This window comes from Callithrix jacchus, chromosome 9 (genome assembly GCF_049354715.1).
Source record: "Callithrix jacchus isolate 240 chromosome 9, calJac240_pri, whole genome shotgun sequence".
In the NCBI taxonomy this organism is placed as follows: Eukaryota; Metazoa; Chordata; class Mammalia; order Primates; family Cebidae; genus Callithrix; species Callithrix jacchus.
The window spans coordinates 73021368-73038777 of NC_133510.1; the positions used below are offsets into that span (position 1 = coordinate 73021368).

At 39.7% G+C, this 17410-nt stretch overlaps 1 long non-coding RNA gene across 1 annotated transcript in view; it reads left to right on the forward strand.

Moving 5' to 3' along the window:
• The window catches only part of LOC118144263 (uncharacterized), a 49710-nt gene that overhangs the window by 14667 nt on the left and 17633 nt on the right, over positions 1 to 17410 (forward strand). Inside the window, exon 2 of the long non-coding RNA XR_013521930.1 lies at positions 15044 to 15109. This is a non-coding gene — a long non-coding RNA (uncharacterized LOC118144263). The remainder of the gene's footprint in view (positions 1 to 15043; positions 15110 to 17410) is intronic.

Genomic DNA, 17410 nt, shown 5'->3' on the forward strand with positions numbered 1-17410 from the left:
TGTAAAATAAATTTACATCTATAAAGGAAATGTTTATTTGTAAGGTCATGTTGCTTTCGGAACCTAAATCACTGGAAATATTTAGTGCTTTTGTTGTTTGTCTGCATGTTTTACTTTAAGGTCTGGAATACATGTGCAGAACGTGCAGTTTTGTTACATAGGTATATGTGTGCCGTGGTGGTTTGCTGAACCTATTGACCTGTCCTCTAAGTCCCCTTCCCTTGCCTCCATCCCTCAACAGGACCTGGTGTGTGTTTTTCCCATCCCTGTGTTCATGTTCTCATTGTTCAGCTCCCACCTATTAGAAAATATTGTGTTTGGTTTCCTGTTCCTGTGTTAGTTTGCTAATGATGATGGCTTCCATCTTCATCGATGTCCCTGCAAAGGACATGATTTCACTTTTTTAATGGCTGCATACTATTCCATGCTGTATATGTACTGCATTTTCTGCACCCTGTCTATCACTGATGGGTATTTGGATTGTTTCCATTGTAAATAGTGCTGCAATAAATATACATGTGCATGTGTCTTTATAGTAGAATGAATTATATTCCTTTGGGTATATACTCAGTAATGGGATGGCTGGGTCAAATGGTATTTCTGATTCTAGATCCCTGAAGAATCACCATATTGTCTTCCACAATGGTTGAACTAATTACATTCCCACCAACACTGTAAAAGTGTTTCCATTTCTCCACAGCCTTACCAGCATCTGTTATCTGCTGACTTTTTAATAATCACCATTCTTACTGATGTGAGAACATATCTCATTGCAGTTTTGATGTGCATTTCTCTAATGATCAGTGTTAAGGAGCATTTTTCATATATTCATTGGCCACATAAATGTCTTCTGGTCCATATCCTTTGCCCACTTTTTGATGGGGTTGCTTGTTTTTTTTCCTTGTAAATTTGTTTAAGTTCCTTGTAAATTCTGGATATTAGACCTTTGTCAGATGGGTAGATTGCAAAATGTTCTTCTATTCTGTAGATTGTCTGTGCACTCTGATGCTAGTTTCTTTTGCTGTGCAGAAGCTCTTTAGGTTAATTAGATCCCATTTCTCAATTCTGGCTTTTGTTGCAATTGCTTTGGGCATTTTCATCTTGAAATCTTTGGCCAGCCTGTGTCCTCAATGTTATCGCCTAGGTTTTCTTTCAGGGTTTTTATGGTTTTGCATTTTACATTTAAGTTTTTAATTCATCTTGAGTCAATTTTTGTATAGGGTGTAAGAAAGCGGTCTAGTTTTATTTCTGCAAAAGGCTAGTCAGTTTTCCTAGCATCATTTGTTGAATAGGAGATGCTTTCCCCATTGGTTGTTTTTGCCAGGCTTGTCAAAGATCAGAAGGTTGTAGATGTGTGAGGTTATTTCTGAGGTCTCTGTTCTGTTCCATTGGTCTATATGTCTGTTTTGGCACCAGTACCAGGCTGTTTTGGTCACTGTAGCCTTATAGTATACTTTGAGGTTAGGTAGCATGATGTCTCCAGCTTTGTTCTTTTCACTTAGAATTGTCTTGGCTATACAGGGTCTTCTTTGATTCCATATGAAATTTAAAGCAGTTTTTTCTAAATCTATGAAGAATGCCAATGGTAGTTTGATGGGAATAGCATTGAATCTGGAAATTACTTTGGGCAGTATGACCATTTTCACAATATCAATTCTTCTATTTATGAGCATGAAATGCTTTTAAGTTTGTTTGTGTCCTCTCTTATTTCCTTGAGCAGTGGTTTGTAGTTCTCCTTGAAGAGGTTCTTCATGTCCCTTGTAAATTGTATTTCTAGGTATTTTATTCTCTTTGTTGCAATTGTGAATGGGAGTTGATTTATAATTTGACTCTTGGCTCTTTTGTTGTTGGTGTAATGAAATTCTTGTGATTTTTGCACATTGATTTGTATCCTGAGATTTTGCTGAAGTTGCTTATCAGCTTAAGGAGTTTTTGGGCTGAGATGATGGGGTTATCTAAATATAGAATCATGTCATCTGCAAACAGACAATTTGACTTCCTCTCTTCCTATTTGAATACTTTTCTTTCTTTCTCTTGCCCGATTGCCCTGGCCAGAACTTCCAACACTACGTTGAATGGGAATGGTGAGAGAGGACATCTTTGTCTTGTACCAGTTTCAAAGCAGGTGTTTCCAGTTTTTCCCCATTCAATATAGTATTGGCTGTGGATTTTTCATAAATAGCTCTTATTATTTTGAGGTATGTTCCACCAGTACTTGGTTTATTGAAACTTTTTAACATGAAGGAATGTTGAATTTTATCAAAGGACTCTTCTGTAGCTATTGAGATAATCAAGTTGTTTTTTTCTTTGGTTCTGTTTATATGATGGATTATGTTTATTGATTTGCGTATGTTGAACCAGCCTTGCATCTCAGGGATGAAGGCATCTTGATTGTGGTGGATACGTTTTTTGATGTCGTACAGGATTTAGTTTTCCAGTATTTTATTGAGGCTTTTCACAATGATGCTCTTCAGGAATATTGGCCTGAAGAGTGTGTGTGTGTGTGTGTGTGTGTGTGTGTGTGTGTGTGTACACGCATGCCAGGTTTGAGTATTAGGATGATACTGGTTTCATAAAATGAGTTAGGGAGGAGTCCCTCCTTCTCTGTTGTTTGGAACAGTTTCAGAAGGAATGGTACCAGCTCCTCTTTGTGCCTCTAGCAGCAGAATTCAGGTGTAAATCCATTTTTTTTGTTTGGTTGGTAGGGTATTTATTACTGTCTCAATTTCAAAACTTGTTATTAGTCTATTCAAGGATTTGACTTCTTCCTTGGTTTAATTTTGGGAGTGTGTATGTGTCCAGGAATTTATCCATTTATTCTAGATTTTCAAGTTTATTAGCATAGAGGTGTTTATAGTATTCTCTGATGGTAGTTTGCATTTTAGTGGGTCAGTGGTGATATCCCCTTTATCATTTTTTACTGTGTCTATTTGATTATTCTCTCTTTATTAGTCCAGCTATCAGTCCATTTTGTTAATTTTTTTAAAGAACCAACTCCTGGATTCATTGATTCTTTTTGGAGAGTTTTTTTTGTGTCTCTATCTCTTTCAGGGTTTCTCTGATCTTAATTATTTCCTGTCTTCTGCTAGCTTTTGGATTTGTTTGCCCTTGCTTCTCTAGCTCTTTTAACTGTGATGTCAGGGTGTTGATTTGAGAGCTTACTAATGTGGTCTTTTAGTGTTATGAATTTTCCTCTTGACACTGCTTTACCTGTGTCCCAGAGATTTTGGTATGTTACCTCTTTGTTCTCCTTGGTTTCAAAGAACTTCATGATTTCTGCCTTAATTTCATTATTGACCCAGAAATCGTTCAGGAACAGGTTATTCAGTTTCCATGTAATCATGTGTTTTTGAGTGAGTTTCTTAGACCTGAGTTCTAATTTGATTGCACTCTGGTTTGAAAGACTGTTACTATTTCAGTTCTTTGCATTTGCTGAGGAATGTTTTGCTTCCAATTATGTGGCTGATTTTAGAGTAAGTGCCAAGTGACATGAGAAGAATGTATATTCTGTTGATTCGGGGTGAAGAGTTCTGTAGATGTCTATTGGATCCAGTTGATCCAGAATTGAGTTCAAATCCTGAATATCCTTGTTAATTCTGTCTCATTGATCTCTCCAATATTTACTGTGGGGTTAAAGTCTCCCACTATTATTGTGTGGACTCTAAGTCTCTTTGAAGGTCTCTAAGAACTTGTTTTATGAATCTGAGTCCTCCTGTATTTAGGTGCACATATATTTAGGTGAGTTAGCTCTTTTTGTTGAATTGATCCCTTTACCATTATGTATTGTCCTTCTTTGTCTTTTGAGATCTCTGTGCATTTAAAGTCTGTTTCATCAGGGACTAGGGCTGCAAACCCTGCTCTTTTTTGCTCTCCATTTGCTTGGTAAATTTTCCTACATCCCTTTATTTAGAGCCCTTGTGTGTCTTTGTACATGATTGGTCTCCTGAATACAGGACACTGATGGGTCTTAATTTTTTATCCAATTTTGCCAGTCTGTGTCTTTTAATTGAGGCATTTAGCCCATTTCCATTTAAGGTTAATATGTTATGTGTAAATTTGATCCTGTCATCATGATGCCATCTGGTTATTTTGTATACCAGTTGATGTAATTTCTTCATAACATTATTGGTTTTTATATTTTGGTATGCTTTTGCAGTGGCTGGTACCAGTTTTTTCTTTCCATATTTAGGTCTTCTTTCAGGAGCTCTTGCAAGGTATGTCCTCAGCATTTGCTTGTCTCAAAAGAATTTTATTTCTCCTTTGCTTATGAAGCTTAGTTTGGCTAGATATGAAATTCTAGGTTGAAAATTCTTTTCTTTAAGAGTGTTGAAATAGTGGCTCACACCTGTAATCCCAGCACTTTGGGAGGCTGATGTGGGTGGATCATGAAGTCAAGAGATCGAGACCATCCTGGCCAACATGGTAAAACCCCGTCTCTACTAAAAAATACCAAAATTAGTTGGGCTGCGGGCGCATTCCTGTAGTCCCAGCTACTCGGGAGGCTGAGGCAGGAGAACTGCCTGAACCTGGGTGGTGGAGGTTGCAATGAGCTGAGATTGTGCCACTGCACTCCAGCCTGGTGACAGAGCAAGACTCCATCTCAAACGAAAAAAAAAAAGAATGTTGAAATATTGGGTCCAATATCTTCTGGCTTGTATGGTTCTACTGTGAGGTCCACTGTTAGTCTGATGGGCTTTCCTTTGTAGGTGACCTGACCTTTCTCTCTGGCTGCCCTTAACATTTTTTCATTCATTTCAACCTTGGAGAATCTGATAATTATGTGTCTTAGGGTTGATCTTCTCATGGAGCATTTTAGTGGTGTTCTCTATGTTTCCTCAATTTGCATGTTGACCTATCTTGCTAGGCTGGGGAAGTTCTCCTCATATCCAGATGTGTGTTTTCCACTGTTTCCATTCTGCCCATCTCCTTTAGATACTCCAATCAGTTGTAGGTTCAGTCTTTTTACATAGTCCCATATTTCTTGGAGGCTTTGTCTATTCCTTTTCATTCTTTTTACTCTAATCTTGTCTGCATGCCTTGTTTCAACAAAGTGGCTTTCTTTCTTTCTTTCTTTTTTAAAATGGAGTCTTGCACTGTTGCCCAGGCTATAGTGCAGTGGCGTGATCTCAGCTCACCGCAATCTCCACCTCCTGGGTTCAAGCAATTCTCCTGCCTCAGCCTAGCTGGGACTACAGGCATGCACCACCTTGCCCACCTAATTTTTTTTTTGTATTTTTAGTAGAGGTGGGGTTTCACCATGTTGGTCAGGATGGCCTCAATCTGCCAGCCTTGGCCTTCCAAAGTGCTGGGATTACAGGCGTTAGCCACTGCACCTGGCCTCAGCAAGGTGGTTTTCAAACCCTGACGTTCTTTCTTCCGCTTGGTCAATGTGGCTATTGAGACTTTATGCTTTATGAAGTTCATGTGCTGTGTTTTTCAGCTCCATCAGGTTGTTTCTTTTTCTCTCTTAATTGGTTATTCTAGTTTGCAGCTCCTTACCTTTTATCAATATTTTTAGCTACTTTGCTTTGGATTAGAATATGTTCCTTTAGCTCAGCAGTTTTTCATTACCCATCTTCTGAAGTCTACTTCTGTCAATTCATCCATCTCATCCCCCATCCGGTTCTGTGCCCTTGCTGGAGAGGTGTTGCGATCATTTGGAGGAGAACATGCACTCTGGCCTTTTGGGTTTCCAGCGTTTTTTCATTGATTCTTTCTCATCCTCATGAGTTTGTCTAGTTTCAGTCTTGGAGGTTGCTGACCTTTGCACGGTGTTTTCTGGGTCTTTTTGTTTGTTTTTGATGCTATTGTTGTTGCTTTCTGTTTGTTTTTCTTTCAATGGTCAGGTTCCTCTTCTGTTGGGTTGCTGTGATTTGCTTGGGGTTCACTTCAGGTTCTATTCATCTGGTTCACTCCTGTGCCTGGAAATGTCACTCAAGAAGGCTAGAGAACAGCACAGGCGGGTACCTCCTCCTTCTGGAATCTCTGACCTTCAGGCATGCCAACCTGATGGCAGTAGGATCACTCCTTTATAGGGTATCTGACAACCCCTGCTGGAGGGTCTCACCCAGCTGAGTGGCATGGGGAACAGGACGTGTTTAATGAAACACTGTGTCCCTTGGTGGACAAGGTATGCTTTGTTGAGGGCAAACCCACTCATCTGGGCTGCCTGGATGCCTCAGAACTAAGTCTGCTGGCCCGCAGAGGCTGTGGCCACCTCTCTTTCTTGGTTCTGTCCCTGAGCCTCTGGATGGAGTTGTTGGAGTTCCTGCAGGGAGGTCCCATCCAGTGAGGAATGATGGGTCAGCCTCTGGCCACAGTCTGCCACAGCTGGTGTATTGGTCTTCAGGAAAACCTCTTGGGACCAAGCCATCCAGTCTCCCTGGCTCCAGCAGGGAAAAAGCATGGCCTAGAGGTATAGAGATGGCTGCTGTCCTTCCCCTGCCAAGGGAGCTTAGCGTGTTAGGCAGTTATCAGTCCCAGTGCTGGCTGTTGATCCTTCCCCAAGGAGCTCAATTGGCTTAGACAGCAGGTAGCTGCTGCTGTGGTGCTGGTCACCCCTCCCCCTGGGAACTCAGCAGGCTTAAGCAGATTCTAGCTGAGAGGTTGTTGAGAATCTGCGGGTCTCTGGGGTTGGGACCCTAGGCCTTGGTGGCATGGGTTCACAAATGAGATTTTCTGACAGTGGGTTGCACAGTTTTGTGGAAAAAGCATGGTTTCCCTGGCAGGGTAGCACACTTACGGCCTCCCTTGGCTGGTGGGTGGGATCTCCCCTGCCCCATGTGTCTCTCAGGTGGGCTGCAGCACTACACTGCTCTTCCTTCCTCTCCATGGATCGTGCCAGCCACCTAGTCAGTTTTGATAAGAGAACTTAGAACTTGGGTGCTGGTGCAGGATTCATATGTTGTTATGGTTCTTGAGCCTCCAGTGGCTGCTGCTTATAGTCAGCCATCTTGGCCCCGATCCTCTATTTAATGGTTTTTAATGGGAAAGACAGTGGCTTAAGGTTTACATTAAATACCTTACTTTTGTTTGAGATACTTTTCCTGGCATTGTTGTCTTAACTTGAGCTTTTACCTCTGACCTTTATCTCAGCAAAAAATGGTATTTCGATCTAAGTTTGTGCCTTTGAGATGTAAATTTTCTGCCTGTCACTTAAGAGTGGCATCCTGGGAGGTGCACATTTACAGCTGCCTAGCTAACAATTGTTTAGGGCAATGGAACAAGTAACCAAGAGATTGATAGTCTAAAGACAAGAGAAAAACTATTTGAAAACTGGCAAATGAAGAATCTTATAAAAGCTATATGGGTCAGGCACAGTGGCTCACACCTGTAATACTGGCACTTTGGGAGGCTCAGGTGGGCAGATGACTTCAGGTCAGAAGTTTGAGACCAGACTGGTCAACATGGTGAAACCCCACCTCTACTAAAAATAAAACAATTAGCTGGGCATGGTGGTGAATACCTGTAATACCAGCTACTCAGGAAGCTGAGGCATGAGAATTGCTTCAACCAAGAGCAAGGACTTGGAGGTTGCAGTGAGCTGAGATCATACCTCTGCACTACAGCTTGGGTGACAGAGCAACACTATCTTAAAAAAAAAGCTAGATGATCTGCTTCTATCTCTATGTCTATATATCCACGTGTTTATGTGTCTTATATGTATGTGATACTTAATTGCCAAAATATATAAAAGAGCTCTAATTAATTGCATAAAGACAAAGTAGTACTGTTGGCTGGGCACAGTGACTCATGCCTGTAATCTCACCACTTTAGGAGAACAAGGTGGGAAAGTTGCTTGAGACCAGGAGTTCAGGACCAGCTTGGGCAACAAAGTGGGACCCCATCTCTACAAAAAATAAAAAGAAACTAGCCTGGCATGGAGGTCCATGCCTGTGGTCCCAGCTACATGGGAAGCTGAGGTGGGAGGATCACTGGAGCCAGGGAGGTCAAGGTAGCAGTAAGCTGTGTTGGCACCACTGCATTTAGCCTGGGTGACAGAGTGAGGCCTTGTCTCAAAAAGAAGAAAAAGGAGGAGGAGGAGGAAGGAGAAGAAGGAGAGGGAGAGGGGGAGAGGGAGAAGAAAAGAAGAGGAAGAAAGAACCACTTACATCAAATAATTTATCAGGAAAATAGAAACTAACTCAGATGCCTTTTGGTTCACATTACTTGGGTAAATCTTTGGCAAATAAGAGTAGTTTAATGTTGTTTATTTAATAAAAACAGTTTTGTCTTCTGATCAACAAAAACCCACGTATTTAACCTTAGGGTTTTTGCTTAAGTGGTTACTGCCTAGCATTTGCAAGTTGTACAGATTATTAACAAGAAAATAACTGGAGATGATGGCTACCTTTGTTTAATAGACAATTCAAGCATGATTGCTAATGAATACATTAAATGAACGTAAATGGGATAAAAACCTATAAATGAACTATTTATCATTTCAAAAATATTTTCAGTAAGCTAATCTTAGTAACAAATAATCATAAAATGTCTGAGTCATTTCTAGATAAGTTGAAACACTAGACTATTAATTGTTAAATATAAGTTTAAGTTTAAATAGCTTAGCACTGTATTTTTATATAGTGTAGGAAAGCTAAATCTATTTAGATCTGTTAAACAAATGAAACATTTTCTAAAAATTATAAAGTGATTTTTATCTACAAATACTGATATAAAACAGTTCAAAATTATGCCTAGGTTTTTCACTAGAAATTAAGGCTACTAAGAGTTAAAACTGCAGTTAATTAAACTCCTGGATATAAGACAAATGATTCTGTATACAGAGTGTATAAGGAGAAGTAGGATACATTTGTGATAAAGAATGTTGTAAAGAAGGCATGAGACAGTGGTTTTTGTTAAAGGAAATATTTTGTCCAGAAGTTTTTAAAGGTTAAGTTGAAGAGATTTTTAAAAATAATAGATTAAACTGAATGAATATAGAAAATTGGTAAATAAAAAGAATGGGAAAAATTATAGGAGTTTATAAAAGGCTTACAGATATCTTGTCTTGTGTGGTTAAAACTGATTGAGCTTGGCTAAGTCAGCATTTCCATTGTGCATACTACTGTCAGTCTTCCAGACTGGTGGAAGGAGGAAATGGAATAATAAAGCATCAATCTGTAAGGCCTATAGCAGCGTTTAGACTATTGAGGCTTAAGGATTCTTTATTTGCTTAACTTATATTCTACCCCATTTGGAAAACATCAGCTTTCTCCCTTTGAAATGGTAACAGATGCCCCAAGCACATGGCTGAAGGAGTCTGTGAACCCGTTCTCCTATGGTATTCTTCATTATCACCAAGGCCTTATAAGGGTCTCTAAGAATTCTAAATTAATTATGGGTTATTTTGACAGAAAGCTCCAAGAGGATGAAGACATAGAAACTGCCATCATAAAATTAATAAAAGGTGAAAGATTAGAATTATGGTAGTGGCCTGGATTTTGTTAAGAGGCATAGGTAAATCATTAGATGTTTGTTATACTTATTTTCCTTTCTTTGACCTTTTCTTCCTCCATGTCTGATTCCTTGTACTTAGTCATTTTAATAAATTACAGTTACTACTAATTATCTTCCTATTCTTGCTTCACCAGACATACTGCCCACAAGATTAATGAACTTGTTTTTCTCTTAAAGAACAATTATCTTTAGGTCTTATAGGTCTTCTTGATGGCTTCTAGAAGTTGCAGTGGTCAAGGGGCCAAGAAGCTTTGGCCATTGGGGATCTCACTTCCTGCAAACCTTTCTGCTAAGCTATAGGCATAGTTAAACAATAACCTGATATTGTTCTCTAGCTTCCTTCTCTATAGTAACTGCATACACAAGCACTTTTATGAAACCTAAGACTGGCCTCTGAGATAGTTTTTCAGACTTTGCATCCAAGTGAACCAGCTGATATCAGCCAGACAAGTGACCCATTACCTCAACCCAAGAACTGACTCAGTGCATAAAGATAGTTTTGATACTCTATGATTTCAACTCTGACTACTCAGTAGCACCCATTCCCTAGCACCCTCTGCCTGCCAAACCATCCTTAAAAATCCCAGCTTTTGAATTATTGAGGAGGTTGACTTGAGAAGCAACTCCTTGAGTATCTGCCTCACTAAAGTTGCCTTATAATAATTAAACTCTTTCTCTGCTGCAACACCTGCTAGCTCAGTGTTTTGGCTTTTTTTCCGTGCAGCAGGCAAGAACCCAATTAGGTGATAACAACATCAAATATTATGGTCTCCAATCTGAAGATTTTGTTTATTGGAAAAAGCCATAAAATAAATAACTCCGTCCTACCACATTGGGATGAACCATATCCAGCAGCCCCACTTGAGGGGACATCTTCATTACTGGAGGTCTTCAATACCTTGCTCTTCAGATCAGGACAGGAAATAGATGAAATATTTATGTGGTTACCTTCAGTAATAAAAACACTTTTTAGATTTGGATTTCAAGTTGTTTTATTAATAACTGTCCTTATTTGCATCATGATAGCAAGATGTTAGAACTGATCCAACATGCTGCAGCTCCTTTGTAAGCAGATGGCCTGGTGAAGATCCCATTGCTATGTACCTTTGAGTTGCCACTCATTTTCACCTTGAGACCTCATGAAGTTGAGAAGTCATAGTGCTCCTTTTTCTCTCTGATGTGGAATGAGATTACCTGGAAATGAACCTTCCTAGTAAAGTTTGTCAGACTTACATCTAAAGCGTTAATCTTCAATGCTTTTGGAGAGAAAAATTTTAATCAAAAGGGGGAAATAAAAATAAAAAATAGCTCAGATCAGTCTGAACTATGTGAGCTCTGCAAAATGTATCAAGCCCAGAGAGACATGAGTATGAGACTTCAGTCGAGTACCCAGTCCGTGCCTAGGGGCAGTTGCTCAAAGGCATTTTGTTAGTTCTTTTCTTCCTTGTGGTTTTCTGACTAGCTGCTTCACCCACTATCTTAATGTTCCTGGGATTTTTGATACAAAGAATAATGTATAGCAAATCAATAGCTTATGTTATTTTAATGTCAGTTCTTGGTAAACAACCAAGGAATTGCCTCCTCTTATTTCTTTTTTTCTTTTTCCTTGGCTATGTCACTCCTGTATCCTGTTCTTTCCCTTAACAGCCCACTTGTAACTGCTGTAAAGTTGGAGCATATATCTAGGGCAACTTGAGTCCATGCTTCTGGGTTTCAGTCTTCAAACTTGACCCAAATAAACTCTATACTTAATGTTAATTTTGTCTCAGTTTTTTCTTTAGGTTGACTATCCTAGGGCAGACTTACTTACTTTCTGTATGCCTCCATTTCTTCATTTATAAGGTTATGTTGGCTCAGAAAATGATATCCCAAAGGCTAGTGCTTTGACAAGCTGAGATTTCTTAGAAGCTGCTTCAGAATCAAGGTCTGCGTTCCTCCCCTTTCTCTACAACCCCAAGCTCAGGGAGGGACTCTCTGGAATTTCCTTATCTGATCAAGAAAGCTTTCCGAAAGAAATTCAGTGGTCTTAAACCCTCTCCCTAAGAATCTCTCCAGAGATCAACCACTGAAGGAAAGAGAATAGGAGTCATCACCAAGCCCAGACAGACTTTTAATCTCTTCTTTCAAGTGCTGCTCCAAAAGATTAACTGAGGGACTTCATCTGCATAATAAGACAATCTTTTGCCTGGGTACAGTGGCTCACGCCTGTAACCCTACTACTGTGGGAGGCCAAGGCAGGTAGATCACCGGAAATCAGAAGTTCAAGACCAGCCTGGCCAACATGGTGAAAACCCATCCCTACTAAAGATACAAAACAGTCAGGTGTGGTGGCAGGCGCCTGTAATCCCAGCTACTTGCAGGAGAATCGCTTGAACTTCGGAGGCGGAGGTTACAGTAAACTGAGATTGTAGCACTGCACTCCAGCCTGGGTGACAGAGTGAGACTTTGTCTCTAAAAAAAAAGAAAAAGACTTTCTTTCTGTGCAGCTCTGCCCCTGACCTTTCTGTAATGTCTATTTCAACTTCCCAGGTCCATTCATTCTCCCTAATGATTTACTGCACCTCAAAAGATGTATCTACGTTCCCTATCTTCTCTCTCTTCTAAGAAAAATGGCATAGAAGCTTCTATACCATATTGGGTTGTTTAGCAATCACTCTGATTTTCCCTCAAGCATGTTAATAAATTTGTATGCATTTTCTCCTATTAATTTGCCTTTTGTCAGTTGACTTTCAGCAAATCATTAGAGGACAGAGAGAAGTTCTCTTTGCTCCTACAGTGAAATAATCTCCAGCTTTTTTAGTTTTAAAAGAATTAAATGAGATAGTGCAGGTAAAGCAGTTCAGAGTAGAACCTGACATGTAGTAATACTAGTTGCTAATGATTATTAAGTGCTTATTATGTGCTAGGTCAAAAATATTACATATTACTATTCCTCTTTGTCAAACAGGGAATGTTCAAAGAGTTAAATTTGAGAGCATCTACAGAGCAGGGAGTTTACCCAAACTCAATACTGAATACAGTGCATCAGAATCACCTGGAAGACTTGTTAATAAAACAGACTGCTGGTCCCCATCCCCAGATTTTCCTATTCAATAGGACTGGAGAATGCTGACTAAGAATACGCATTTCTAACAATATCCCAAGTGATGCTGATGCTGCTGGTCTGGGGACCAAACTTTGAGATACATGAGCATAGAGGTGAAGAGGTCACATTTTGTAATCAGAAGGATTCATATTGGAAGGTGAGCTTTAATACTGAATGGTCTTGGGAAAATTAATTTGTCTTTTTAAGCTTCAAATTCTTTGTCTCTAAATAGGTGTAATAGCAAGAGTTGTATGAAGAATTGAATTAGGTGAGACTTGTAGAACACTTGGCACACAATTAGTGCATAATATGCATTAGTTGTTGTTCCTATTCTGCTAACTTTTGGGCCACGCTCTGGACTTTTCTGTGCTTCTACCTCTTTATCTGTAAAGTGAGGATATTTATTATCTATATGGTATGGCAGTTGAAGGCACTCAACAAGATAGCCTCAGGTGCCTTTTATTTATTATTTTTAAACTTATTTTTGGTTCAGGTTTGTTATCTAGGTAAGCTCGTGTCACAGGAGTTTGTCGTACAGATTATTTCCTAGTACCTTGGGTGCCTTTTAAAAGTAAAAAGTTCTGTCTAAATCAGTGGTCCCAAACCATTTTTGGCACCAGGGACCAGTTTTGTGGAAGAAAAATTTTCCATGGACTTGAGGGGTGGTAGAAGGAGCGGGATGGTTTTGGAATGAAACTGTTACACCTCAGATCATCAGGCACTAGATTCTCCTAAGAGTGCTCAACCTAGATCCCTCACCTCTGCAGTTCACAACAGGGTTTGCATTCCTGTGAGAATCTAATGCCACTGCTTATTTGACAGGAGGCGGAGCTCAGGCAGTCCTGCTCTCTCACCCACTGCTCACCTCCTGCTGTGCAGCCTGGTTCCTAACAGGCCACGGACCAGTACCAATCCATGGTCCAGGGGTTGGGGACCCCTGCTCCAAATGTTACAGCTTTTAATGACCATCCTAGAGGTCCCCTCTTAAACAGGTCTTGGAATGTCTTCCTCTTGGGTTGAATTTGAAAATCCTCTGCTATTACAGGAGGTCTAAGACTCCTAATAGCTCTTTCAGACCTGATTCTCACCTTAAATTTTATTCCCCAGTTGGCTGCTCCTGTTCTCCACCAAAGCCTGAACAATGAGGTAGGAACATTCATGTTATTTCTCCTTCTCTCCTGGCTTGCCTTTGTTTATTGTTGATGTGTTATTCTTTGCGGGTAGACAGTTGTTTTCCTCCCCCTACTCTCTGTTCTGAGATAGGGAGAAATGTCAACTTGTATGTTGACTAAGTTAGTGGTCATTAGAAAGTTCTTTGGGAAAAAAAAGTCTTAAACTTTTTAAATCTATATGTCTTACAAATGATATTATCCGATTAAAGTGTAGACTTAGAAATATTCCCTGGTTTCTGAACTTCTCCCCTCTTATTGCACTTTGTTTCTGTGGTTGTATTGTCAGCTTTTGTGGTTTTTTCTCTTGTTGTTGAACTCTTTGGCAAGCCCTACGATATAGAAACTTCTTGGCTACCAATGATTTGCAGCAGGATAATAGAGATAGGAAACATATTTCATTGCCAACTCTTTCTTAAGACTGAAATAGGCCAGGCACAGTGGCTCATACCTGTAATCCCAGCACTTTGGGAGGCCGAGGCGGGTGGATCACGAGGTCAAGAGATCGAGACCATCCTGGTCAACATGGTGAAACCCTGTCTTTACTAAAAATACCAAAAAATTAGCCGGGCGTGGTGGCATGCACCTGTGGTCCCAGCTACTCAGGAGGCTGGGACGGAAGAATCGCTTGAACCCAGGAGGCGGAGGTTGCAGCGAGCCGAGATTGCGCCATTGCACTCCAGCCTGGCAACAGAGCAAGACTGTCTCAAAAAAAAAGAAAAGACTGAAATAGATGCCAAGTTTCTTCCAGGGGCCAAAGCGGAAAGCAATTTTATTTAAGATAATTTACACAAAGGTTGTTGCATTATTAAAATTGTTGAGGAACAACAATTGACACTTATTAAAGACAGGCAGGCTTTAAGAGGGACCATAAGTAATAAGTATAAGGACATCTGCAATGGGGTTTTGCAGTGGGGGAGAGAAATTAGATTTCAGCTTCAGCCAGGACAAGTGGGGATTAAATAAAAAAGGAAAATTAACCTTTCTGTTTAAGGCAGGAGTGGGATGGGAGGTCAGTGGATGAAATCTTACTAAGAGGAAGAGGAAACATCAAGGGTAAAGGGAATTCCTGCTGAAGGCAGGCCAGGGTGGTAAGATATCAAGGGTGGGTAATGTACCTAGGCTGGGGGATTTTCACTAACCTGACTTTAAACTGGAGTCTGTAAGGACAGAGAGGGAAGCCCAAGGATGGCCCTAGTCAAGCAGAGGACACGGAGGAATCTAACTAAAGTTTTGGTCAAAGGAGAAGTTATTGTCACAATGAGTTTTAGAAAAAAGCTTCATTCATATCAATAATCCTTTATTACAATAGTAAACTTTTTCTTGAAAGGTACTGGATCGGGAGACATTTTAGTGAGCATGGCCTTTGGGGTTTGTTGCCTCTTTCGGTGGGGAGGTAAGTGTTTGTTAACTTCTATACAGAACCATCCCAGTGTGCTTTTCTCTTATGACAGGCTTAAATTCTACCAGCTAATTTTTACTCTTCTATTAATAATGCTCCTTTTATCAGCAGCATCAAAATTCTTGCCAGTTCTCTGAAAATCTAGCTGTAGAAACTCTTCTGGATTTTAGAGGGTTTGATATAATTAGTTTCAATAATGTTTTCTGATAGTATTGTTAGAAAATCCTGCTTTTCCTTATATATGTGATATTATTTCAGATTTAAGATTGTGATGACTTTTGCTCAGGAACAGACTCTTAAATACAGTCTGAGATTTGTTTAATATATGCATGTTTCCAGACATACGAATACCAAAAAAAGAGGATTAACCATGCAAAACGTTGAAGGTTCCACTGACAGTTCTGCCTTAGTATTGGAAATAGCTATTGTGTCCATTGGCTTCTGAGCAGCTTTCTTAAACTCCTGACCTCCAGCGATCCTCCATCTTCAGCCTCCCAAAGCACTGGGATTACGTGTGAACCACTTTGCTGGCAATGAGCAGCATTTTTATTTGTCTGTATGTATATATGGACAGGTCCTCCTCCTGAGTAATAGGAAAACCAGGTTTGATTCCAGCATTATCTTATTTTGCTGTATCACCTTTATTTATCTTTATATTTAGAAATTTTATTTGCTGATTGCTTTTAAACTTGTGTCTTGGTTTCCTACATTCTTGATCCCAAGTTGGTCCTTGCAGCTCTAGCATTTTATGGTTATGGAAGATACATCAGCAAAATTACCAAATGATTAGTTCAAATTGCAATGCTCTCTTTTTCTTTAAGAATAAATTCTGTCAAACACATAGCTACTTTGGAAAAAGAAAATCTAGCTTCATAGGTCAACTTATTTTGTTAACCCACTTTGAATTCAGAAACTATTTTAAAAGGAAGGGTTGCTTTGATTTAATTATTTTATTTGTAAATCTGCTACAGAACTTTTTAAAAAACAATGGTTTCTGGCTGGGCACAATGGTTTCTGGCTGGGCGTGGTGGGTTACGCCTATAATCCCAGTATTTTGGGAGGCTGAGGCTGGTGTATCACCTGAGGTCAGGAGTTCGAGACAGCCTGACCAACATGGAGAAACCCCGTCTTTGCCAAAAATACAAAATTAGCTGGGCGTAGTGGCACATGCCTATAATCCCAGCTACTAGGGAGGCTGAGGCAGGAGAATTGCTTGAACCCGGGAGGCGGAGGTTTCAGTGAACTGAGGTCACACCATCGAACTTCAGCCTGGGCAACAGGAGTGAAACTCTGTCTTAAAAAAAAAAAAAAAAAAAAAAAAGACAGTGAAAGGTTTCTGTGAGCAGGTTATAGAAAAATGAAATATTGGAGTTGTGAAGGACACTAATCTTTCCACTAAAATATGAAAGAAGCAAAAGGGCAAAGTTATAACACTGGAAATAGGCACTGCAGCCCTTTACCAAATGTCACACTGTCCTCAAATGTGTGAGGTGTCTCTGAAGGGCTCAGTGGCAATCCAGCCAGGGCAGTGCCTCTGAGAGTACACCAACACGGTTGGTAACAGATGACATTTCGGTTATTAATGAAGTAAAGAGCTGAAAAGAGGCATTTAGTTGGAGACGGTCAGCTGGAGAGTCTATTATGTGTACGCAATACTGTAGATAACCAACTTGGTACTTAAAGGATTAAAGGTTAAGACAACTATGTTCTTCATGATAATGTCCTGGAAGATTTTTCTTGTTTAAAAGCAATCACTTTTGGCCTTTCTCCTGAACAGACAGATGACAAAAATTGATAAGTGAGGAGCAGGTGAATAGAAGACAGAACACTCTCCTTCAACAAACTACAGTTTTATTTCTATACTAGTGAAAATGAATGCAAGATGCTATATAGATTTTTTTGACCAGTTACAAATATAAAAATATATTGAGCAACTACATAATTTAAATGGAAAGACTAAGGAAGTTTTTTGTTCAAATAGAGTTAGTTGGAAACACAATATTGTAGGTGGATGCTATCGTATAAAAAAATAGAATCATCTGCCATCTTAACGATTTTTAGAGAAAAAATAAATGGTATCCAAAACATAAAAGTGCTCTATTATAGAACATCATAAGTTCAGTTTCTGTATTTACTTACATTCTTTATGCTTCACACAAATGAAGGAACAGCTAGATTAATGTCCATGGACCACAGTATTATTGGGCACTGACTACCTAACATCCAAAGTATCAGACCGGAGCAATTTCAAAAAGTGCGTGTAGAATATCTAAGAGCTGTGAACTGACTTCCACA